This window comes from Amblyomma maculatum, chromosome 10 (genome assembly GCF_055883805.1).
Source record: "Amblyomma maculatum isolate TAMU_Amacu chromosome 10, ASM5588380v1, whole genome shotgun sequence".
Classification (NCBI taxonomy): Eukaryota; Metazoa; Arthropoda; class Arachnida; order Ixodida; family Ixodidae; genus Amblyomma; species Amblyomma maculatum.
In genome coordinates this window covers 93908992-93934883 of record NC_139353.1, presented here as the reverse complement: position 1 = coordinate 93934883, position 25892 = coordinate 93908992, and positions in this window count along the sequence as shown.

Below are 25892 nucleotides of genomic sequence, written 5' to 3'. Positions count from 1 at the left end.
TACTTTCACTTTTCTGTACAGACGCCCCTCTTTATTTCAAAGTTGAAGGAGGGCATTATTAGCTTTAACATTTGTTGCTGTGCGCAAACGGTATGGCTCAGAATAAGAACAAAAAATTCATCTTTGTAGAGAGTTTGCAAAGAAATGTTTGAAGCGCAAGCCCTCTGTACTGAGAATTTCAGTACAGGCAGGAATAAACTTCCCAGTCGAAAAAAACTACAGAACTTCGTCAAAAATACGACAAAATATCCTATAGTTCTGTCGTGACTATCAGATTTTTCGGTAGTTCTGTAGTTTTTCTGTACTATATTTCTGTTGTCTGTAGTTCTGTAGCACTATTGTGTTGTAACTAAAGAAATTTCTGATGTTACTACAAAATGTTCTGTTGTCACGACAGGTTTCCCGTCAAAAAAGCACAGAAATTCTGTCGTAACATCAGAAAATTTTCTGTAGTTTTTTCCGACTGGGCTATGCTTCCCTCTCTGCCCTCAACAGAGTTTACAGTTGAAACCTGTTAAACTGACAAGCGTAACTGCGAATTTCACGTCTTTTACAAAAACATTCTAATTTCTCCGCAATTTAGTAGCGGGGTTTCATATGTTTTAGATCTCCAGTTTACGAGGTATATGCGACCCTTGATATTTTTAAATGAAATCATTACCGAGAAAATTCTTTTCCTGCGCTCCTGTTATAAATATTTGGTAGTGTAGAGACAAGACAGTTTAGGGCGCGAGGCAGAGTAAAATGAAATTTCGCGGGGTGAGAAACGGGCGATCGAGTGTTCTAATTTTTTTTTTCACGATGCATTCGGTGTCAACGCTTGATTTGTAGATTCCTTTTTCTTCAGATCTGCTGAATTTATATTGTGTCAACAAAATAAAGAAAAGATTCGCGGTCGCTGAGCGTTCAAAACAATGCCTTTTGGGACACAATTGCTAGCTAGCAGCCAATGTTTATACATGGAGTCGAGCACACGTGCCGGGGAGTGGTGGCGGATTCACCCCCGTCAGCTTGTTCAGGGTGAGGTTCGTGCCAACTTTTCACCCCGCGCTTGTGGTTGATGTAGACCAATATCTTGTTATCTCGAAATCCATGCACTTTCCTCGTTAAATATAAGCACTCTACCCTGGTAGAGCTCCAATCCCGAGCCCCTTTTCCCGTGCAAGAACACCAAGCCCATCGCGCCACCGTGCCGGGCAACATTTGTCGCTTATACTTAAACTACAATTCTGAGAGCTTGAATACTTACATTATGTAACACATTTCGTATGTACTTCATTTGGCATTAGGAAAAGCCAATGAAGTGCACTTTCACTACCACGCTAGAGCTCGCTTTTATTTTCGTCTCTTGTGATCGAGTATGTGATCTCCTTCTCTTTCCCTTGTATCCAAAGTCATGCAGATACTCCGGCGCAAGACGTAAGAACGGTCGCTTATCAGGCTTTTGTCATATCAGGCCTGTCTAATATCAGGCCTTCCAGATCACCCTGACTGTCAGAAATGCGTTGCCTGCCAGAACAGTACACTTATATTGGCTCAGCGCATGCTTTCAAAATACAGAATCGTTCGAGAGCATTCTAGAGCGTTCCTCCTGTTCCTGCTGTAGGCGCTAAGTTCTAGAGATTACAGTATTCTAGTGCTTTCTTCCACAGTTGTCTCTTCTGGAACATTACGGTGCACTAGAAGAGATAGAATACTACAGCGCTGTAGAACGAGGCCACATACGTTAAGTGCAGCAGCCCTACCTGCGTTTTATCATCTCCTACTATCTGGTATTCACGCGAAAGCTTTCAGTGCCGCGCAAAAAAAGTAGAGACCGTGCGGTCCGCTACGATTGCGGGTTTTCTGTATAAAAAGGCACGCCTGGCAAAAATACTCGGTAAAGCAAGCAGGTATAGCATGGAAAGGTATTCTATGCTGATCGTCAAAACAGCTGCTGCACCGTTTTGACAAGTCGCATGGTCCCTCCACTTTTACACGTCACCGTATGACCGCTGGCGCTGGCCAGCTCCCCCAGGGAGTTGGAAAGGCCGCGTGCCGCTCTGCTGCAGGTTCCAATCGCCTACTTATACAGCGACGCAAACCTGGGACGCTTAATGAAGTTTTCGCTCTAGTCTTTTGCATGCACCGGCATAAGGCTGCCGCGATTAATGAAGCCCATAGTCTCCCTCGCGTACGCTTGGCATCGAACCGAGCAGCCCGCAATATGCAAATCCGAAATATGTATTACATAAAGAATAGCGGTGCTCTTTTCAGGCTCTTTTGATTCTGCTGTTACGTCGAAGTGTTGTCCAGCTCTATACTGCCACGTGGCGTTTCGCAGTGAGATTTGGTACTTCCCAAGTCGATGTTATGAGGCGGCGCATGTGAACGCCTCTCCGGGCTCCTGGACATACCAGCCGCCATGGTTGACTGAGCGCCCGATCGGTGGTGCATGGAGCGATACCACTTGCCGCGCCGGAACAGTGAACTTGATGCTGACACACACGATCGCGCCACCGTTCGCCATAGCGTAAAGAAAAAAAAAGAATAATGGAAGAAGGGAGCAGTCGTCCTGGAACTAGGCACACATCACTGTGACCCGCGACGATGAGCTCATATACCATAACTATTATCGGCACGTGTTACTAACATCCTGCCAGCTGTTTGCACTGGGTGCCGTTCACGTCGCAGCAGTTAACAGCTGCGTCAAACGTGTTTTATATATGTCCCCCTTCCACTATGCACTGCTCTCAACCCCTCAAGTGTGCGTTTCGACATGCGTATTTGTCCAGGGTTGTGCACTTCGATTTATATAGGGCCATAAATATATATGATTATCGTCAGTTAGCATCAGGCATTTCATGATGAAGCAATATTGATGACTGAATCTGAGAAAGGGCTTATGTTAATTCAACAACTCCATTAGAAACCACTGCGCCGGGGTGGCGCAGTGGTTACGGCGCTCGACTACTGTTCCCAAGGACGCGGGATTGAATCCCGGCCTTGGCGGCCGCTATTCGGTGGAGGCGAAAAGCAAGGCGCCGGTGTGCTGTGCGATGTCAGTGCACGTTAAAGAACCCCAGGTGGTCGAAATTTCCGGTGTCCTCCACTACGGCGTCTCTAGTAGCCTGAGTCGCTTTGGGACGTTAAACCCCACGAACCATCCAAACCAACTAACCATCAGAAACTCGATGGCAACTCTGCAAACACAAAAAGACGGGAAATTATGAGAGATATATTCGTAGTGTTAAAGCATACTAAGGTGAAAGCCCATCGTTGTCGTCAGCAAAAGTGTCATGCTTTTGGCAGGAGCTGCCAACTCGGGTTGTTCCTTTCATATGGAAGGGTGACATCAGAATCAGCCTTCCAGAACCATTTGCATTCTCGTTACCTCTACGACACGCAGGCACGTTCACAAAGCTTCATTGAAGCGTGAGTTTATATACGAGCTGGTAGCTTACGCTCTCGCGTCATACCATTAAAGGATGAGTGTCCCCAATAATGTAGCGCCTTGCAGTGATAGGAGGCGTTAGTTCAGCACGCATCAACGGCATTTGAAATTGATTAACAGGATAGAAAAGGCGCAGTGTTTGTCACAATTCTCCGCGCACACTTGTACCATGCCGTAAAAGAAGGGAGGAATGTGAAACAGTAATCACCCTCTTTACTCGAAGCATCATTCACAGCCACATTCGCAACAAATGCGTAGCATAATGCGGCACTCAGGCTTCCGCCTTTCACTACTTTAGTTGCCAAAATGTCTCGAAATTTTGAAGAGCTTTTGATAAGTCATAAATTAAGCAGTCAAGCGACGAAGCAAAACAAAAAATAGTTCATTTAAGGCTAACTTCAACATAAAGTGGATAGCTTTCAAATTAACAAATGCTTGTGTGACACGAGGAACAATATTTTCATATATTCTAGAGATTCGCTCACACCGTGTAAACTGTAGCTCACGGCAACAACTTAGAACATAAGCTGTAGCTCATAGCTACAACTTTGACCATTGCCTGTTGCTCATAGCTACAGCTTATGGTGCGTATTTTGAGGCAGTGACCGCTGGAGACACCAAAGACGGTTTGGTACTTTCTTGCTGAGGCAAGTCTAGCGCAAAACATGCTCCAAAATCTTGAGTTAAGTTACAAATTACATGTGGTGAACAACTTGCACAGGCATGGTTCTCTCGCGTTCAAGGGTAGAAGGCAAGTAAGACAACAAATAGCGTGAAGAGGGAACAAAGTATTGCGTGCTCCCTCATATTTCATCATGTCAAATATTTACACAAAGTGTGTACGTGAAGCTATCGACCAGTTCTCGATCGAAGACAAAACGAACGACCCGATAACTACGCATGCATGGAGAGACAGGAAAAACCAAGATTTTCAAGCACTGGGAAGAGAACGTTGGCCGTTGCTAAAAGGATTTTGCTCGTGAGCAAACGCTTCAGCTTTACACATGCTGTAGTAATATACAGAAACGAGGCATAACCTTGAGAGCTGCTTATTAATAAAACAAAATATCCTCTGCAGACCCCAGTCGAGCTCCACGCTGGCTCCTTACAACTGCAGCCAGAGCAGGTAACAATACAAAACAAAAGAAGCAGACACAAACACAAGGAAAACGCTGCACTGACAACTATATTGACAAGAACCCGCACATCTTCTTCCTTCACATCACGCCAGCAGCCAACATCTTCCTTGTCTTTAACTTCCTGCCGGTTTGCGCAGAAATTCTAATTCTTTCTTCAACAAAACCACTGAAGGCTTACTAGCACATTGGTCTTCCGAGTCACAGATTGCATATGCTTCATAAATTTCCCTTGCTAGCGTATCCTTCATTCCTGTCATAACGTTAACATTATGAAGATCAGCTGGACATATTTGGTCTCTACAACCAGCGCAGTCTTTGCAGTGCACCGCAAGATTAGTGCAAGACTTGTCCGATATTGCCATGGCGTGCTCTCTAATTCTGTCATTGAGATATCTTCCTGTCTGTCCAATATATATCTTTCCACAATCCAAGGGAATCGGATAAACAACCCCCTGAATACACTTAGAGTATACCTACTCTGGTGCGACGTTTTGCATCCAGAGTTGAAGTCCTGGTTGTTAACCCGCATACACATCCCTTTAGCTCTGTTTAAGTGCCGTTGGAATAACCCTGATGCAGTGTATTTCACCAATCTTCACTGAATTATGGGTGAAGCCATGCATATATGGTACCAGTGACCACTTATTTCTTTGAGTAAGGTCTTCTTTTCGAATCCTCCGCTTGATCGGCAGGACAATGCTTTCTATTATGCTACACAGGATACCCTGCCTCCAGAAGCCTCTCAGTCTGGCTTAGAGAACTTTTTGGCATGGTGGTGGCATGATTTGTTGAGAGCCGACGTCAATGCAGCCTTCGCAACACCTTTTTTTGCTGTCTTTGAATGCTGGAATGTATACGGAAGAAACTGCCTGTTCGCTCTTGGCTGGTAAGTCCAACATAAGTGTTCTGGTACGAATTCGAGACTCAAATCCAGGAAGGTCAAAACACCTTCCTTTGGAAGTTCCCAGGTGTATCTAAGATCAGAGCAACTTTCTTCAAACACACCCAGGGCTCTTATTGATTCACTGCGGTCGAGTGTATAAATATGCACTTGGCGCCAGTTTCTTTCATTTCAGGCTATTATAAATTATCAAAATTTACAAGCTGAATTATGAGATATGTATAGTATTCTTCCAATACTCCAGTATTTTATGTTTCCACTGTACAGGCAGTCAGTGAGCAGTCCACACGAATTGATTCACGTTCCATACCATTTTTGTCACCTTTTCATTTTATTTATAGGTTCGAATCAGGTCGAACCCGTTATCGGCGACCGGAAACAATACGCATTTCGTGCATCATGACCTAACTTCGGGAGCACGTGCGGGTTCTCCAACAGAAGCCACTGCGGAGAACTTGCGTCGCTCGCACATCACAACCCGGTAGTCGCTTCCGTTACGTCTCCCAGTTGCTTAGGGCTCCGCTTTCGCTCTGTCAAAACGCCGAATGGCTCTTACGACTGGCGTGCACTGGGATCGGTAGAGAAGCAGAGTCGTTAGCGTGCCGCACGCCTCCGCCCCTGTAAAACCCCTGACGACATCGCCGTCCGTGAGGTCCGCCTTCCGTTTCTCCGCCCCGGTTGCGTGCTACCGCGCCTCTGGGTTATGGCCGCAACTGCGCGTTACATTTCTGGCGTGCACTGCTGGCCATACCCGCTCTTGACTTTCTCCACCGCGCGACCTTGCTCCTCTCACTGATGTTTACTAACACCGGCGTCCCTGCTGTGCAGCAAGGATCATTAACTCTGTTCCTAGTGAATGACCTTCTCTCCCTCCTACGCCTACGTGAAAGTCCATCGACGACGAACAATCATGTTTGCCTCTTCTGACAATTTTTTTTCTTCACGACTTCCACCAAGCTGCTTTGTGTGCACACATTTGCCTTATTTGTATAGATAACACATGGTAAGATATATTGCGCCGTCCGCCTTGCTCTACTGAGTTATAAAACTGCTCGGCGTATCTGAGTGTGTTTCCGTTTCAGTTGTTTTTACTGCTTTCTGCTAATGACTCTGCGGGCAAGCCGCTTTGTGCTCTCTCTCTTTTTTTTTTGTTTGTTTGCCCACTTTGTACGTTATGGGTCGCGGAGAGGAAACAAATAATACGTGCAGCATCGATTGCTTACCTGCCTGCGCTTACAAGGAGACCCAGTGTTTCTTCAGGATAGAGCAAACAGTGAATGCTTGTTTGTCCAGTCAGTTAATGCTCTATTTGTAAAAGCGCACGAGCTCTGCAGTGTCAGCAGGCTCATCGAAGACCCTTGACAGCGAAATAAATTCTCCGAAAGCATTCGTTATTTTACGCGATTACACTCGGAAATAACATTTTGAGCCAGCTTTGTTTCTTTCGTTATCGTTTTTCTTCTGTTCCTGCTTTTAAAATGAATTGGCGAGGGGTCACGCCCGACCCTTTAAAACGTACCACGATAATTTTTTTTTTTTTTTTACATGTGGCCAAAAAACGGGATCGCTGACCCTTTAGGCGGAAGCCCTTCAGTGCAAAGTGTTTAGCCGAAAGAGTCCTTTCAAGTGAAGCCCGACACTTTACACTATTTGACCGATGAATTTCGTCCCATTATACCTTTGAGAAAATACTCCTAACCGATGAATTGAGGAAGCCCCAGAATGACGTGGGGCTTCTTGACAGCTTTTGACGGGGCAAGCGTCATTCTGTAAAGACTTTAAAGGGCTGAGCGGGTCATAGGTACATGACACGGAGAGACCGATCGCGGTTTTATTTCGTGGTTATCCGCTACTTAGAGAATACTTCTGGCCCATACACTATTCTACTTCTGTATATATATTCTTGTATTGAAATGTTACCCTGCGTCATTTTAAACAGTCCATCGCCCTTTCTACGAAGCACTTGGAAGGCTTTCGGTTTAAAGCGCCCGACCTGGGCGCTCCCGTAATTTTGAGCCACTGCTCTCGGGTCATTCATTCAGCGGTCAACTTCTCTGAAACAGCTCCATTTTCTTTGAACGGATACCGTTTCGACGACGGCGAAACGTCATCAGCGCGTCTAAATGACTGTGTGGACATTTCATCCAAACACACCGAAAGAAGTGTGTTATATAAGCTTCTCTGGAGAAAGAAGCTGTAAATTGTTTGTTTATTTTGTTTCATACTGAAAAGTGAAGAAGGAGCACTAAGCGAAGCTTGCTTAGGGTATATAAGAGCGGTGGCCGCGATTCTTCGGTGGCCAGGAAGCCTTACCTATGGCACGAAGCTTACGCATGCTTTTTTGTGCATTGGGGTGGTTTGCGGCTAAGGAGAATCAAAAACTCAGATAAAGAAAAACCAATTCTCCTATCCCAAAGACCTTTTTTTTTCACTTTGTCTCACCTTCAGCGCGAAGCCAGATGAAAAGGGCCTGAGATGCGTCTAGAAGCGTCGCGCAGATGCCATCAGTAGGGCTAATGATATGTAATAAGTGTGTATACGTTAAGCATCGCTCATCAGATCTAATTTCTTCTGTCACGCACTGGGTGTCAATGCGTCGAGAAGTGGATCGGGCGTGGTTACCCTATCCTTTAGGTATGCCTTCGACATACATACAAAGCTGTTCAAATTTAAGCAATGGGTGAAAAGTTTACACTGATCCCTTTCAGTGGAGTAGAATTTTAATTCGCTGTGGGCCCAATCTATTCGCGCCCTTGTGAGAGAGCACGTGCCTCGCCGATGTAGCAGCGATTCGTTCCACCACCGCACAACGTTAAGTCCGCTTCGTCCGGCAAAAGCCGGTTATGTAGCCCTTTTCATGTGCAGCTCAATCAGTTTGTGAGTGAATGTTTGATTGATTGAAGGAACGTATAGAGAGCGGAGGCAGTTAAGTGGACAGAGGAGAGGAAGAGACTCGAAGATAGAAGCAGTTTTAATGGCTGGCTCCCAGAGGTGTGTCCGACGGAAGGTGCTCTGAAAGAAAATAATCTGGGCCTGGAAAATATGGAAAAACATGGACGTGTCCAGCAAGATTTCTATTGTGTCTCTGTCTCTTCCAACGTTTTAGTAGGCTGGCATGCGCTTCCCACATGTGGAGGAATTTGGAGTCAGTCGTCTGGTGCGGCTCCTCAGTCAGCGTCTCGACCGTGGTGGTCATGACGTCCTATCTATGTGCCGCAATCCACTCCGTTATATATTAAACCTGCAAAAATTCCGCGAAACTAAGAAGAGCGCAGGGAAATGTGTTCACATGCTTAATTTAGCCGGTTATCAATGAAAAATAAAACTTCAATAATTAAATGGTTGAAAAGTAATTCTGAACAAAGTAAAGTCTCAAACAGATGTCGCGCGTGTCTCTACACTGCATATAGCCCGAGTTTATCGTCCAACGTAAACTGTGCTTTCGACACAGCAAGAAGCAATGAGTAGTACCCCCCTGGTTATTTTGTGCACTGAATGAGAGAACGGGGTTATAGAACCCGAAAGGAGAGCTATCGGGGCCAAACGCAGACACTAAAAATAATTAGGAATTTCCAAGTCGAAGTTATGGTGCGTGTCCTTAGGAACCTTTAAGAGACTATCTCCTTAGATTATCGTATTCTGCACAATTTTCTCGTCACCTCTGAATTTCCAGGCATTTCCTTTGTATTTTTTCAGTCTTCTTAATTACGCATGAAAGATAATTGCGATCGGCGCGCAACTCTTCCTAGCAGTTGGCAGTTTCTGTATGCTATAGATCGATTGCACAAAGGCACAAAAAAAAAAAAAACAGGGAAAGAAAATAAATTTTGCCATTCTCGAGCGGAATAAAAAGACGTGTTGTGCACAATTGCTGCATCGCACCGAGGAGTAGACATGCGCCGGTTTCCATCACTGCCTTGCTTTCCTAGAGCAGGCATTGAGTCAAATATCTGGCATAAAGAATGCCTTAGAACAACACCCTGTATTCGCATAGTACAAAATATGATAGCCTATATATATGCCAGTCTATAAATGTATTTTATATTTATACGAATTTGCACAGGCGACTAATGAACTTTAATTTCGATTTAACTTAAGCAAACGAAAGAAAACAGCTGTGGCTTTAAATTCTGTCCACTGGGACGAACAACCAACTTCCATTAGCAGCGTTTGAGCCTTGTGTTTTAAGTTGGTATGAAAACATTAAGAAGAACTGATCTAACAACATCTGTACTTGAATCTTGCTCACAATACTGTTCGCATAAATACCTCTTTAGCCCGTCTCCGCTTCACCGCGGTGGAAATATTAGTGTTTTATAAAGAGGCTCAAATCTTTACGAAACTTGGTTGCTTCGTTGCTGCGCTGACACTTTACTCATGGGTAAGGAGGAAATTGGCAATAGCAAAAAGCTCCAAAGACAATTAAAGAACATAGAAAGGAGGGTGCAGAAAAGCAAACTAGAAAATGCAAGAACTGTGGCCACCATCATCCGAGGGCCAGGGTGCAGATGCTTCAACAGGGAATGTAGCATCACTCATGCCTGAAGTTAATGAGTAAACACAGTTGCGGACTGTAACACTCGACATGCGCGTATGCACTGCCTTGATCAAAAGTTTATAGCCTAGATATTTTCTTTTTAAGTCATATATTATGACTTCTTTAACAATCGTGAAACACCTAGCTATTGGATAGGGTAGGACGAAAAAGCGTCTTGCTTTCGGCAAGCTTAGAAACCTGGGAATGCATTACGAGCAACATAGTATGGCTGGACTGAAAACGTTTGACAAAGGGTGTACAACCGGGGGAACATGGGCCCCCAGGTAACTTTCCAGTACCGCAGGCACTATTGTGGCCCGATCATTTTTGCAGTACTCAATGCAGGTGCAGTGACGAAAAGTACATTATTAGGCCAATCACATTGTGTTGAGCTTTTGCTACTGCTATAAAATAAATAAAACAGTAAGACACTGTTCTATTAATTGCCTAAATGGGGATGGCAAACTGGCATTGATAGACCGCTGACACCAGATAAGCTAGAAAAGGATGGTCCAAGACATCCCCTAGATATTCATAGCGAGATAACTTTAACGTTATGGGGAGTTGCTGCAGTGTTTATAAACTTTGTAACAATAAAATCCTGATAGGAACCAAAGTGCAGATCCGGTCATAAATTTCCTATTGTCTGGAATGAAATCAGCAGACCGGAAGTGAACACTGTGCGTTTCAATGTGTCTTTGCATCGTCCATCTCGCCACCTTTAGGCAGAATAGGAGAAACATATAACCATCAGCTGGATGACTTAAAGAGATGTCTGCTTGTGTGAAGACAAACATCACGGCTCCGCCAACACAGTTTTGACAAGGTGACGCATCAACAGCTACAAATCTATCGTATGATGCGCATCGCGAAAACGTGGCATAATTAGGGGTCCTTGTGAATGTTTGACAACCTGAAAACTTCATTTGGAAGCAGCCTTTGTTTTGAGTTCTAGTGACTGTTATTTTTTATCCCTTATTTCGCCTAAGTTTGTCGTATGTTCATTATTGTGTGCACAGTCATGCCTATTCCCCTCATCACAGCCATAGGATCGCGCTGAAGTACCGTCTACATTTATCTCACGAAGAATGTTTCAACGCAGCGGTTTTCAGATATCGAACGGTACTGCGCAAACCTACTTCACTTGACTTACTATACTGGTTCTCAAGTAGCCACATTGCCTTTATCTGCGACCCTTCAATTACTTCCATCATATCGGCATGGCGAGCTTTCGGAAAGCCCTCCAAAGCCCACGTGCGCGATCAAGGGAAGAGGCCGCGAGAAAGAGAGGACGAGTTCAAGAAAGGTCAGAACCAAAGTACTACAGGAACCAGAAATGAAGAAGAAGCGAGTTTAGGGCAGCCCGGAACCGGCTCGGGCCGGCGTACTTCTAAGAGGTGGCCAGCTGCGTTACATCGCGTGGCGCCTCGTCCGGTTCTCCCGCCTACACCGCCGCCGCTGCTGCCGCCGCTTGGGCCGACCTCAGGAGTGCGCAGCCCCTGACTCTCTAAATAGCGTTCGGTTTTACACGCGGCTAGGCACCGCGCACTATTAGTACCCAGGCCACGTGTGCGGCGCATGAATCAACTCTGAGCACTGAACTGAGCCAGATGGTCGCCAGTCCGGGATGACATTTATCAGGATGGAAAGTTCGATACTTGCCTCTTTAGCACGCCGGTATTCTCTGAGCAGATACTGTTAAATGTCGCGGGTACTGCCCCGTGCCATACGTCCAGAATGCTCGGCGCGTAACAATAATTAGCCATCGCTGTCAGCATGGGTTCACAGCGCTTCCTGGTAATTTGTAAACTGATTTCACATTTCCTTCTTTCTTTTCTTTTCTTTCCCTGTTTGTATTTTCCTTCCTACTTTGCATAACTGGCGTCGAATAATTAGTGTCCCTGAAACCATTCCGCCCTTCTCTCTCTCTCTTTCTCGCTTTCACACACACGCACACTGAGGAGTGAAACACCCTCAGAGCAATCTGTGGTTCAGTACTAGCGGCCGTAAACTGGCGCTACATGGGAAATGAAGTAAAATAGGGGGCACATAAATTATTGGTGAATGAAAGCAGGAAAGCAGTTCAGACGTAGGTGACGGTAAGAATGTTTATTGCATCTGAAAAGAGAGGTTACGTGGAGATTGCTCTGGCTTCAGTCTAAATGCTCTTGTCCTCACAAACACTAAGGTGGAGTCCCTAGTGTGGCACACCAGTGGCTTCCGCTGACGACATTACTCGTGAGGTAATGAGGCGAGTGAGGTAGCCTTCCAGTCCTCCCGGATGGAGTTTGGGTTGGCTCTAATGTCAGGGTTACAGAGGCACGCCCACACTATGCTGAAGAGGTCAAAAGACATTTCCCCCAGTAGGAGCACTCCCCAGAAAAAACAGTGTCAAAGTGACTCAGCGATACTGAGGGCACATCATGGTGTTCGTGACTAAGCGGAGAAACATGAATTCCTCCAGTTATAAAGAATTTATACTGGTGATAACTACTATGCCGTCAACATCGTGAAGCAGTGATAAACTATCACCCGCTGTAACAAAGACATGTCGTGGTGATTAGTCAAGGGGTGTATACTCAGTTGTTTCTGCTCAGTATTAAATTAATGTAACCGTCTATCGATAGGTGAAACGTCTGTTACTGCCCCCTTGTTCACTTCAGAAACAGCTTGAAAATTAGCGCAGCATGGGCCACTCCCGCTTGATATTTTCGCACTCGTTTGTGTTAACAGGATCAAGTTGCACCTAGATCCTCGGTTCCAGCTACTATGAATTCATGTAGTAAGTGTCAGAGTTTTAATTATTTATTTATTCATTTATTTGTTTATTTATTTATTTATTATTTATACAAACCTCAGCAGTTTGGGTACACGTAAATGTGAACATACTGGAAACCAGAACAATATCAGTAAATTATTTAAGCTTCTCTTCAAATTGTCTTAATGACTTCTGCGTAGCTGCGTCGTTATTGAGGTTATTCAAGTCAAGTCTGGTCAGCGGGAGGTAAAATACTTAAAGGAAATAACTCATGAAGTTGTAGGTAGCATTGTTTTTCAGTGTCGATTTCTTGTTTTGTAACCTGCCGAGAAAGTGAAAATGCTAGATCTGTCAGTATTATAATGTCCTGGTTTTAATGGAAAGAACATCATCAACTTACAAACGCGATGCCTCTAAAGGGAACTCAGATTGTCAGTGCAATAGCGTAAATGAACCACGACTATTTTTGCTTAGGATGATTTTTCTGCTTTCTGTTAGATGCCTTCCAGTTTCTCAATATTCGATGCGGTGAATGGGTCCCAAATTATGACGTAATATTCAAGCTTTGGGCTTACTACGCTATTGTATGCGCGAGATCGTGCGTTTCGGGTAGCTCATTTTGAAGATCGTCAAAGAAAAAACTGTTTATGGGGGGCACTATCTGTCACAGACTAAATGTATTTTTGTTCTTGGTGAATTATTAGTAATCCATAAACCGAGGTATTTGCAATGCATTGCATCTCAATTAGAGACGCTTTAGTGCGGTACGGGAGTAAAGGCGGACTATTCTTCTGGGTGATTCGCAAGAATAATGTTTTCGCAAGTTAATTTTTATGTTTCCGCTCTTCACACTATGCTATTACTTTTGAAAACTTTATTCTTAGTGCGGTATGAAGCACTACTACGACCTACACATGTCGTGTTTGTTATTCTACTACCTTACTATGACGTATCTGCCGTTTTCGTAAACGGAAACGACGGCACAACGCCGCGAATTGCTAGTTTTCCAACTTATCTGGTCTAGTGTGGATTCGACTGACTTCCTATATGAAGCGCCAAGCAAATTTATTTATTCATATGTTCAGGTATTCATACATGAATCTTTCAGTATACGGCTGCCTTATAGACGTGTTTACGGTCCACTCATTTTTAGATGCAAGGGAGCAGGCGTTCGTTCTATTATACGAGATTCGGACGTTTTATTTGCGGCTTAGTTTTTTTTTCAGTCTGTCTACTTTCATCGTCTCTCTGACCTTCTTGGTTATTGGGTTTCTTTTACCAATCATTTTATTTATTTTAAAATGTTTTCTTATCCATCACCAACCTACCCTCCAACTATACCCACTTGCTGCTAATGCGTTACGCGTATTAAAATTTTACGGCACCTCGGAACTTCTTCGGTTAGAGTAAATGCAAAACACCTTTAGGCTCATTGTCACCTTTTCTGGGGACTACGGAATTTACATTTCTTGAGTGAACTGACCTCATTTAGCTTGTCTATACTGCAGAAAACGCTAGGTTAGCAGATATGTACAATATGCGCCGGCACAGCAGCCAGAACTTTTTTGTGTTTGTAGAAGAGAAAAAATGAATATATACAAGACAAATTAGGCTATTGTAATATACCGAAAACCCTAGTCATACCGTAATGGGCTCGGTCATTGAGTGTGCATATTACCTTCAGACAAAGCTAGCAACAGCGTGCGTCTATGTGAGTTTCTTAGAGTACTTTTTGACCACAGTGAATACTTGAAGACCAGGTACAGCTACAGAAATAGGACATCTTGCAAACATATTTCACAAAACTATGTGTTAGAACCACAAATGTCCCAGAAGTAAATATGCTTCCAATAATTTGGAAACAAAAAGCAGAAAATCTGGAAAATGAAAACAAACACAAATTTTGCAAATGTTGAGATGACGTTATTTCTGTTTAGCCACATTTGACATATCTTGGTAACCATTTTTTTTACCTCAAGAAGAAAGCATTTACTACAAATATATTTTGATGGAAACTGTTACCTCCTAAAGGTACACCATGGAAACTGCCTAGTTGACTTTGTGGAAGATAAAGAATGTACCAGTAATGTCATCGGTATAATTCCTGATTCTCGCTTTATTTTCTGGTTTGTCAGTTCGTGCACTCAGGTAGAAACGTCCTTTTCTCAAAGAGAAAAAGCTTTTCTGTCCCATATGTTCAACATAATTCATACATATATAAGACAATAATTCCTACGTAAAAATGTAAATTTTGGCCGCCGCTACCATTTCCACGATAGTGCGTATCGAAGGGCGTCTCTCTATGGCACACTTAAAACACCCACAGTGGATGAATCCAGCGCGTCAAGCATTCGTTCTATAGATAATATTACGAACCTGCATAATATTGTTACGAAGAAGATCGGCACTGGGGCGAGAGGAGCCCTCGCGCTTATGCCAGCCATTACATCATCTTTCACCCTGTCGCCATGTTCTGCTGTCTTCTAGCTTGTCACCACGTAACATTTTGGTTGAAGGTGCGAGGTACAGCATCCTCACCCTCGCCTTGGAGCACGGACGCTATCCGTATGCCGGGACCACCGACCGACAGCCGCGCAGCTATCGCCTCAGCCCTTCCTGCCTAGAACCGACCAGCCGCCACTACCGCCATCCAGCCCCCAGCCCGGGTCTGAAGACACGACGCACTCACGAGCTGACCAGCGACCAGATCAAAGCAAAGACCCGACGGACCCGAAGATTAACCGAAAGACACGAACACACAACCCCCGCCCCGCCCAGCCGCCCGACGCGACCTCGAGCCATCGGTCCCATGGATGCTTTGATGGCGGAAGGCTGAAGAGCTCCAGGGGAGGCGGATCAAAATCATGGCCATCTTCATCGTCATCGTGCTGGCAAGCACATCATTCTATTCTATCTTTTCTTGAACATGCTCACCGTGACGTCACCATCAGCTTCAAGCGAACCGATCGGGACGATCGCTCGGTGGCCCCGGGAAGTGTTACGAAGAAGGAGATCGGCAGTGGCGTGAGAGGAGCCCTCGCACTTATGCCAGCCATTACATCATCTTTCACCCTATCGCCATGTTGTGCTGTCTTCTAGTTTGTCACCACGTAACAAAATGATGATCAAAACTATAAGCTGAAAGTTGAACTTGGAACCTTATGCCCAGCTTCCGGCTGCAGAAAACCATTAGTATTCCAAAAGGTGCAAGCTTTCTCTCGTGGAGGGGAGAAAACATTAGTCATGGCTCTGGGATTTCTAACGTTCTACATCGCGTAGCACACGTACAAAACGCAGTCTTCCGTGGACTGCGCGATATCGGCACTATTTAAATATCCCCATTATTCTGTAGATCTACATTACGACAAGTCCTTCTCTGTTCTTTCACTCCCACCTTCATCATTTTCCTTAGAAAGTGATTGAGATTTTCCCCGGGAAGTGTGTCCCCGCGTTTGCTTTCATATAAACCAATTTAAATTTTCACTCGCTTTCTCATCAAGCCACGCGCCTTTGGTGTTTGCAAATAATGACTATCAAATCTACAAAAACAGAAAATTCAAAACACGAAAAATCTTTACAAGCCGAAAACGCAGACCCTCAGATGGCAAATGACATAGCCGATCTTTTAAGTTATGATGAAGAATCTATTCAACTCATGAAGCAATAGATATGCCAGTTAGCAAGTTAAATGTGAAACCGTTTTTGGCTCAGTGATGGCGTGGACATGATGTGGGACCACAAAATGTGCACATAACGACGATAAGCAGAAAATAACAAACCAACATTTATGACGGCTCAACTCGGTTAAGCCTGAATAGGCGCAGCAAAAGCCACCAAACGGAATTTACATAAAGTATCACTCGAATTGTCTCGTCTCTGATGCATTGGCTACAAACTGTATAGTGTGATCAGCGATTCGGCGCGTCTTCTTGGCGTCTTCCGAATCTTCTTGCTCCATAGGAACGGTTTCTTCTCCTCGTCCCTCTTCCCTCACCTTCTATTTCTCTTTGTCTGTGCCTCGGAGCATACAATACAATACGGCATACATTGTTGTAGCAGTGAAGAAGCTATGCACTTTGCTGACTCTTGTGTTTAACTTCGTATCTGTTGCCTTAAGTCGGCATTTTTGAAATTGTTGTTTTCTTTTCTTTTCGCACTTCTATTCCATTTAGGTGCGTTACTCCTGCCTCATAGCACTTCGTATTAGTTGTTTTCTGCACACTGCTTCAATACGCTCTGCAAGTAACGCAGCGTTCAAAAGCTCACGTCTAAACGAGCTTTAGAGTGAAGGATACTGTGTTTTAATTTGAGTAAAAGGTCAAGGTTCGTCGATTGTAAAATATATAGAGGTATTAGTTAATATCATTTTACTAAGTCAGCGAACACGACAGACAAATGGCATTTTCCTAGCTATATAGTATACGTGGCTTTTGTTTCCTCTTCTGGCTTGGCTAATACGTCACGAAGCTCATTTTATTGTCTGCCTCGGCCGCCTACTCAGGGTTCACTGTACCGTGTTTGTTCACACCGGTTTATCAGGCTCATTTCCCTATGTACTCATTCTGCATACAGTCTATGGACACGAAAGAAGATATAGTTCTATTTGCTTACCCCTATCGATTGTACGCGCACATGCGGCCTTTATATTCAATTACCTATGGGGTCACCGTTTCTGGTATTTTACTGTTTTCTTCGATTCCGCCCTTGTAAAGGCATAAACTGAAGTTCAGTGTTGTTCTTGTTGCAATGTAGTTAGGACGAAAAAGAAATGCAGGAACTTCAGTCCTGGCTGCGGCCTCAAAACCACTGCTGCATCCTGCGAAGGAGAGTTGAACATTATGCGAGTCAAAAGATTAAACATTATAGGAAGACACTTTGGGCTTCACCTTACGCATATCCGCGATAACGCCTTCAACAAAGCCTATTCGTATCCCAAAATTTCAAAACTTTTTATTTAAAACATTTACATTTTAATGTTAATATTGCAGCAGCATCCGTACATGTGCACATCCGAAGAACATGTTAGCAAGTCGTGCGAGCCCACCACGACATGTTCCCTAGATGCCCGTCTAACACACCTGTTGCGAATGACCCTTAGTGACCTATGCTTTACGTGCACACGTTGCATGCAGATGGCCTGGGATGCAACCCAAATAATGAATCTATTAGACTGAACCACGTTTATTTTATGAACTACTGCCATTGTCGGAACCTCACTGCAAATGTTTGCTTTATTTGGGCTCTTTAAACAAGGCCGGTTTTCTGTTCTTGTTGCTTGGGCACTCCCCAATTTGTTAGATTTATATCAATGGAGATGTTTGAAATTCCTGCATGAGGTCATGTGATTGTGAGAACAGAACCCTATCGGAAAATCACGATGTATCCCGGCCGCCCTTCGCGACGGCGGCGGCAGCTTCTCGGCGGAAAGGGTTGTATAAGCCACGTCAAATAAGAAATAGAGACCCTAGTAGCCATGTGCATTACAATAAGGAGAGACAGGGTAACAGTAAAGATTCAGGGATATCTTCAGTAACAAGTCATCAGGCCACAGAGCTGGAATGTGAGCAGTGTGGTTAGGCAAAATGGCCTATCCAATGTTTCAAATTTCCTGCAACAAAGCAGAATTCCTTTTTTTGAATCACACGGACTTTATCTTTGTGTGAGAAATGGCGTACATACCTGGCTATACAGGTAAGAACCACGTTTTGTACAACGCGCAATATGTGAAACTTCTTGGAGGTCTCGCAATACCGCGATTGAACCTTCCGCTCGTATCTTCGCTCTGACAAGGCTTAGTGCATATCTGTCGTGCATGTCATGGCACTATACAAGCGTCTATCAATTTGGCGAGTCAAATTTCTAACGCCAAGCTTCAGCCACTCTGCTGCTTGTATTATGCACCTCTTAGCAAGAGTACGTTTAGTCAGCACCGCGGTGGTTTAGTGCATCATCAGCATCGCTTGAGTTGTAGCGCCCAAGGACGCAAGACTCGGCACCGGGAAGTACGTCGCAGAGCCAGTGTTATTGCTCATGTTATTTTAACAGAAGCATTCTAGTATTGAATGAAGTGTTGTGCACGGTTATTCATTACTTATTTTCGAGTGATATTAAATAAATCCTCACTTTTCAACATCACGTTGCAAAGGAAGTGGCAGTTGCCAACCTCAATTACACCCCTTCCAGTTGTCTATTTCTACACTCTCATCATACATGCCTCCTTCCTCAGCAATCACACTTAAATAAAGATGATGATGATAATGCTTATAGGTATTTTTGATGATGCAAGTCTGTCTTCCGCCAAACAGCGCTATAACAGAAGCTGAACTCTCGTTCCGGGTATGCCGACGTTGACCAGATGAGCTCTCTGCATTCTCCATCAGTTCTTCGCACCGTCAATAAACCCACGTCTGTAATAGTATTACTGTTGCGATAAACGGGGTCTAAGGCGCATTTTCCAAGCTTTTCACAATCGTTAATGGGACCATCAGCCCTGGAGAAAGCTTCTAGGCAGCACAAATAATGAGCTAAATGTTCATTTCAGGTCATACGCATAGTAAGAGTGCATTGTCAACGCACTATAAGTATGGCCAAATAGCTTGATCTACTTGACGGCACTGGAGATCGAATCCCGCACCAGGCGCATAAAAAGTGGATGTTCATATCACTAGGTCACCACAGCGGTTAAAGCTCCAAGTGATAACCGTGGTAACGACACTCCTGGAATGCTTACCACCACTAACTACTATTACAAACCTGGGAACGAGCCTTGAACACATGTCACCCTAAAATTAGAAATTATTTTTCACAAAAGAGAAGTGTAGAAACTGTCTTGCTTTCCGTATACATTTTAACCCCTCCGTAAAGAGTAAAGGAGAGTAAAGAGAAAAAAACGCCGTAGTAGGGCGTTCCAGAATAATTCTATCCACTCACAGTTTATTAAGACGCATTCGCATCGGACAGCCTGAACACGGGCTATAGAGACAGATACACAAAAGAGAAGATGTAGAAACTGTCTTGCTTTCCGTAAACATTTTAACCGCTCAGTAAAGAGTAAAGGAGAGTAAAGAGAAAAAGACGCCGTAGTAGGGCGTTCCAGAATAATTCTATCCACTCACAGTTTATTAAGACGCATTCGCATCGGACAGCCTGAACACGGGCTATAGAGACAGATACACAAAAGAGAAGATGTAGAAACTGTCTTGCTTTCCGTAAACATTTTAACCCCTCAGTAAAGAGTAAAGGAGAGTAAAGAGAAAAAGACGCCGTAGTGGGGCGTTCCAGAATAATTCTATCCACTCACAGTTTATTAAGACGCATTCGCATCGGACAGCCTGAACACGGGCTATAGAAACAGATACACAAAAGAGAAGATGTAGAAACTGTCTTGCTTTCCGTAAACATTTTAACCCCTCCGTAAAGAGTAAAGGAGAGTAAAGAGAAAAAGACGCCGTAGTAGGGCGTTCCAGAATAATTCTATCCACTCACAGTTTATTAAGACGCATTCGAATCGGACAGCCTGAACACGGGCTATAGAGACAGATACTCAAAAGAGAAGATGTAGAAACTGTCTTGCTTTCCGTAAACATTTTAACCCCTCAGTAAAGAGTAAAGGAGAGTAAAGAGAAAAAGACGCCGTAGTAGGGCGTTTCAGAATAATTCTATCCACTCACAGTTTATTAAGACGCATTCGCATCGGACAGCCTGAACACGGGCTATAGAGACAGATACACAAAAGAGAAGATGTAGAAACTGTCTTGCTTTCTGTAAACATTTTAACCCCTCAGTAAAGAGTAAAGGAGAGTAAAGAGAAAAGACGCCGTAGTAGGGCGTTCCAGAATAATTCTATCCACTCACAGTTTATTAAGACGCATTCGCATCGGACAGCCTGAACACGGGCTATAGAGACAGATACACAAAAGAGAAGATATAGAAACTGTCTTGCTTTCCGTAAACATTTTAACCCCTCAGTAAAGAGTAAAGGAGAGTAAAGAGAAAAAGACGCCGTAGTAGGGCGTTCCAGAATAATTCTATCCACTCACAGTTTATTAAGACGCATTCGCATCGGACAGCCTGAACACGGGCTATAGAGACAGATACACAAAAGAGAAGATGTAGAAACTGTCTTGCTTTCCGTAAACATTTTAACCCCTCCGTAAAGAGTAAAGGAGAGTAAAGAGAAAAAGACGCCGTAGTAGGGCGTTCCAGAATAATTCTATCCACTCACAGTTTATTAAGACGCATTCGCATCGGACAGCCTGAACACGGGCTGTAGAGACAGATACACAAAAGAGAAGATGTAGAAACTGTCTTGCTTTCCGTAAACATTTTAACCCCTCAGTAAAGAGTAAAGGAGAGTAAAGAGAAAAAGACGCCGTAGTAGGGCGTTTCAGAATAATTCTATCCACTCACAGTTTATTAAGACGCATTCGCATCGGACAGCCTGAACACGGGCTATAGAGACAGATACACAAAAGAGAAGATGTAGAAACTGTCTTGCTTTCCGTAAACATTTTAACCCCTCAGTAAAGTGTAAAGGAGAGTAAAGAGAAAAAGACGCCGTAGTAGGGCGTTCCAGAATAATTCTATCCACTCACAGTTTATTAAGACGCAGTCGCTTAGGACAGCCTGAACACGGGCTATAGAGACAGATACCTATTGCTGGAGTAGACCAAGTGCATATGCCCTTGATTCGGCGGCAAATCAAGAGAATAAAATGAGACTTCTTTTCTGCTCTAGCACTACACGGTTTAGCAAACATTTGCCTCTTTGTTTGGTCCCGTAAGTACGTGTCAATATATTTGAGTCCGACAACCTATTGGCTATCAAAGAGCTGATGAATGCGCGACATTTACACATAATAATTTCAGATGACAACAAGCCTCCCCAGTGTTCTACCTTGAACAGAAATCACAACGTAAACTTCGCGATCAATCAATCGCGAAGTGCCTGTCGATATGTTTTTATCCGACAGGCTATGGGCACTCAACGAGACATGAATACATGACATTTACACCTTAAATTACTTTCAGACAACGAACAGCTTCATCCGAGTTGCATCTTCAACGCGTTCATTGGGAACAGCAAGGGGAGATGTAAACACGTCTGCACGCTTACACTTAATGCCTGCATAATATTTTTGTTTCTTATTACTTCAACGCAGATTACAAAAGATTGTAAGAAATGGGAAGTTGACCTACCTTCCTTGCCCAGGAATCCTAGCATCTTTTGGCATGAATAGCGCCGCGCAACCATATATTTGGTATGTCATAGTCCACACGAAGCTAAGCTGTCTTTCGCCCATCCGAATAGCAGTTTTGTTTTCGCGTCAACAAGGCGGGCAAAGCAGAATGTGCTTGTGTTGATGGCAGCTTGAATGCCTGTGATCATGTGTGATCCCTTGGGAATCAATTGTGAAGGCTGTCCATGATGCGAGTGCAAGTAGATGTCCCTTTTTTTTTCTTTATAGCTGTACTCACTTCTGACGGACCGTCAGTGTGCACGCTTGTTTCGGAGTTCTCAAGTCGTGTTTTGCTTAGCGGCCAATCAGCTTTATTGAACCGGCCAATCAGCTTATGAGAAAGCTTGACTTTTAGGGAAAACTCTGGGCTCTTTTGACGCCCTCCGATCGGGCCAGCACATGAGCGCTGGTATTCGATTGTGCAGAAACAAATCGCGGTGAAAGGAAATAGGCTATAAAATTTAAGCTGAAATGAGTTCTAATATAGAAGCCATTAAAAAAAAACACATTGCAAAATTAGGTGGGTTTTAATCGCAAATTTGCGCCCTATAACATTGTAAGCACACCACAATTGATTAAAGTTGCAGGGCCCCTTAAACACTGAGCCGTGAAGACAACAGAGTAAAGGTTATTTTTCTAAGGCAAGATATTGCTGTTGGGAAGCATTTCGTTTTCTCCATGCAATCGCTTTACGCTGATTTTTTTTTATCAGGTCCAGTACAACTATAATGTCGTTTTCAAGTGCATATTCATGATGCGAAGCTTGCTACTGCTGACTACTTCCCACAGATATCTCCAGCTTTTAGAGTTGCGTGTGAGGCATCGTAGAACAAACTGAAATGATGTGAGGTGAGTAACCACACCGGGAAGTTTGAATTCCGATTTGGAAATGCTCGTAGGGTTCGGTTAAACCGGGTATTCATGTCTAATATGAGCGCTCTTTCAATTAAAGAGGAACTTATGGTAATCCATGTAGCCAAGTGCATGGACGCACACAAGGATGTGAAGAGAGAGCCGCGGATGGGAGTCGTTATCGCCTTGGCTTCATACACTTAAAGTCGAAGCCTAAGTGCCCCCCCTCCCCCCCCCCCCCCCTTCCCCGCAACGTGTAGCTTCGCAGTCATTGAGCCCCACATATCACCCCGTCATCACAATCCTATCCACAGCACCGACAGCAAACAAAGTCCAAAGAAAAAATGGCACGAGGGAGCGCTGTAGCACATTCCTTGCCGTCTCCAAGCCAGAGCCGGGCGTTGATTTTCCAGAACCTGCTTCGTGAGCACGTTTCGCGTGCCTTGCTGTTCTATGAGGACATAAAACTCTACAGGGCCTTCGAGCTGAGGACAGCGCACTCTAGAAGAGCCTTTACCCCATCGCTCTACCTGTCATGCTAGGGCTTGACGTCAGTGAGAATCGCGTCATATCTTTCCGCCACGCACGCATGTCTAGGTTCTGACGAGTGTTCCAGCCGACGGACTTTGTTCCTGCGCATCTAATTACAATGCAGTGCCGCTCGGGGTAACTGACCCGCTACAACGCAAGGCATTGTCGAATGGTACACCAGTTTCGCAGATGAGGACACATGTTTTAACTTCGAGACATCCATGCCGCTAAACCCATTTGCTGAAAAGAACTGTGAACTTTGTTCATTTCTTCACGATGCTCACGAGTTCACGATGGAAAATATTTCCCTACGGGAAGACGAGATAGAAATAGTTCTGATTATAAAAAAAAAGGCTTCAAGCTTGCATGCGATTGCAAATGAACTTCTAATTCGAACCACAACCATATGAAGCTAAATGTAGCTGAAACAGGTTGATTGAATAGATTTTATCGCGTAGAACAATAGCAGTGATGTGCTTATCCCGTATGGACTCTGGAGCATTACATCAAAACCCTTCCTGCCTACATTTTCAAACGCCACGCCTTCGTGGTCTTGGCACCTGGGCAGCCATGGTTCGTGTCTAGCGTCTGTATTTTTTTTTTTGTTGTTGTTCAATGGTCGGCAATAGCTTTTAATTAGGTTATTCGTTTTCGGATAAAACGCAATTTATCCGCTTTTTGCACCCGAACATTGTTCTAAAAAATCGGGTAAAACCCGGTTTTTCCTGGTTTCTGAAACAACTCGCCTACGAAACTTGTTGGAAGCTCGTATGAAAGTACCGAAACAGAAAGTATTCTAGCGATACTTTTGATAAAGAGATTCTTTATTCGAAAGCAATCTTAATGAGAGATGCACTGAAGGCACTTTTAGATGTCCAGAAAATGCTTGAAAGCGGAAAACTTGTAATGCCAAGCCCCGATCACCTCGTAAACATCAAGATACAGCGGTCTCTCAGCAAATCTTCCACGATGATCGCGAAAGGCGACCGAGCAAAAGGTGTTTTGTCCATATTACCTAAGAACCATGGCACATTAGTAAAAAGTTATTGAAAACATTTGCTCGACATTCTTCCCAAAATGTGGCAGCATTCTGATACCTAACGTCTCAGACAAAGAACACCAGTTGACAGTGTTTAAACTGGGAGCCTTACTCGATCCATTCCATTAGCGTCTGCAGTGACTTGTTTGATGACTACCGACCTCTTTATTTCCGTGACGGGAGATGTAGGTTCGCTTCACGAGTGTAACCAGTACTTGAACTGATGGACTGTTGAACTGTTGAAAGTGTTGAAAGTGTTGAACTGATGGACTATTGGAATAATGCAACTGTGCGCTACCCCAGGCTACCAAATGTAGCGTTGTCATTGGTGTGTCTAGCTAATGGCAGCTGTTACTTTGAGAAAACGTGCTCTCCACTAAGATACCTCCAGAAACCAGGCAGATGTCGTATGAAAACCGAAATGTTGCGCATCAGATGATTATGTATGTTAACAAGGGCGTGTAAAACATCACGTAATTAAACGTTTCTTGTACAACCCCTGACCATTGCACCTCAAAGAGAGTAATAATTACGGCAGAAACGACGATTTATAAAATACTTTCTTGAAGCCAACCCAAACCGTAACCCTATCGTTACCCACCACTTAGGAGAACTCGAACAATTTATTACTTTGTAAATTTAACCCGATAGAACCAGAATTTCGGAGTGTTTCCAAGCAAAACGCGATTTCTCCCTATAATCAAGTCGAAAAATAACACCCGAATTTTACACCCAGAATTTGAAAAAATATAAAACCCGAAAACGAATAACCTGTGAATACTTCATGCGGTGGCGCCAGCCATATTTATTTTCTGGCGCTTGCCTAGACAAAAATAACGAAGGCTCGATTGATATTCAAGGTTTCCAGTTAGTTTTAAAAACAGCGTTATCGATTGATTAGGCTGAATTTGATTTGTTGCCAATGTCCGTTTAAGAACCCTACCTACTTCTGGTGTAACGTCGCTGACATGTGTTCACAGAATTATCGCAGCTTCCCTTAATGTATAAGTTGCGGCTCCTGGCAGCTACGTCGTTTCTTTCGCAGCCCTCGCGGCGGCTGTACTATATATAACCAAAATTAAGTCACACGTGAGAAAGAGCGAATATAATATTGGATATGTGAAAGTGGAAGTTATTACTGTTTCTAACTGATCCTCAAAAACCTGCTTTTAGCATTGGTTGTCTTCGCTGCTTCCATCGCTTTATTACCTGCCCTTTTCAGTCAATATTGCACAGCAGTAGTTCAAGCACTAAATCATAAAGCGTACCTTAATACCTGTGGAACTTCACATCCAGCATTGTTCCTGTATGCCGCAGCTATTAGGCGTCATATTCCAGGCCACAAAGATTACACCCGGATTATAGAACTAACTTGCGGAGGCGTTAAAGGTGGCTAATACACGCCAGCCGACAGGACGATATGTCCAGACGCCGGTTTAAACCGGTAAAACTTCTCCTGACAAC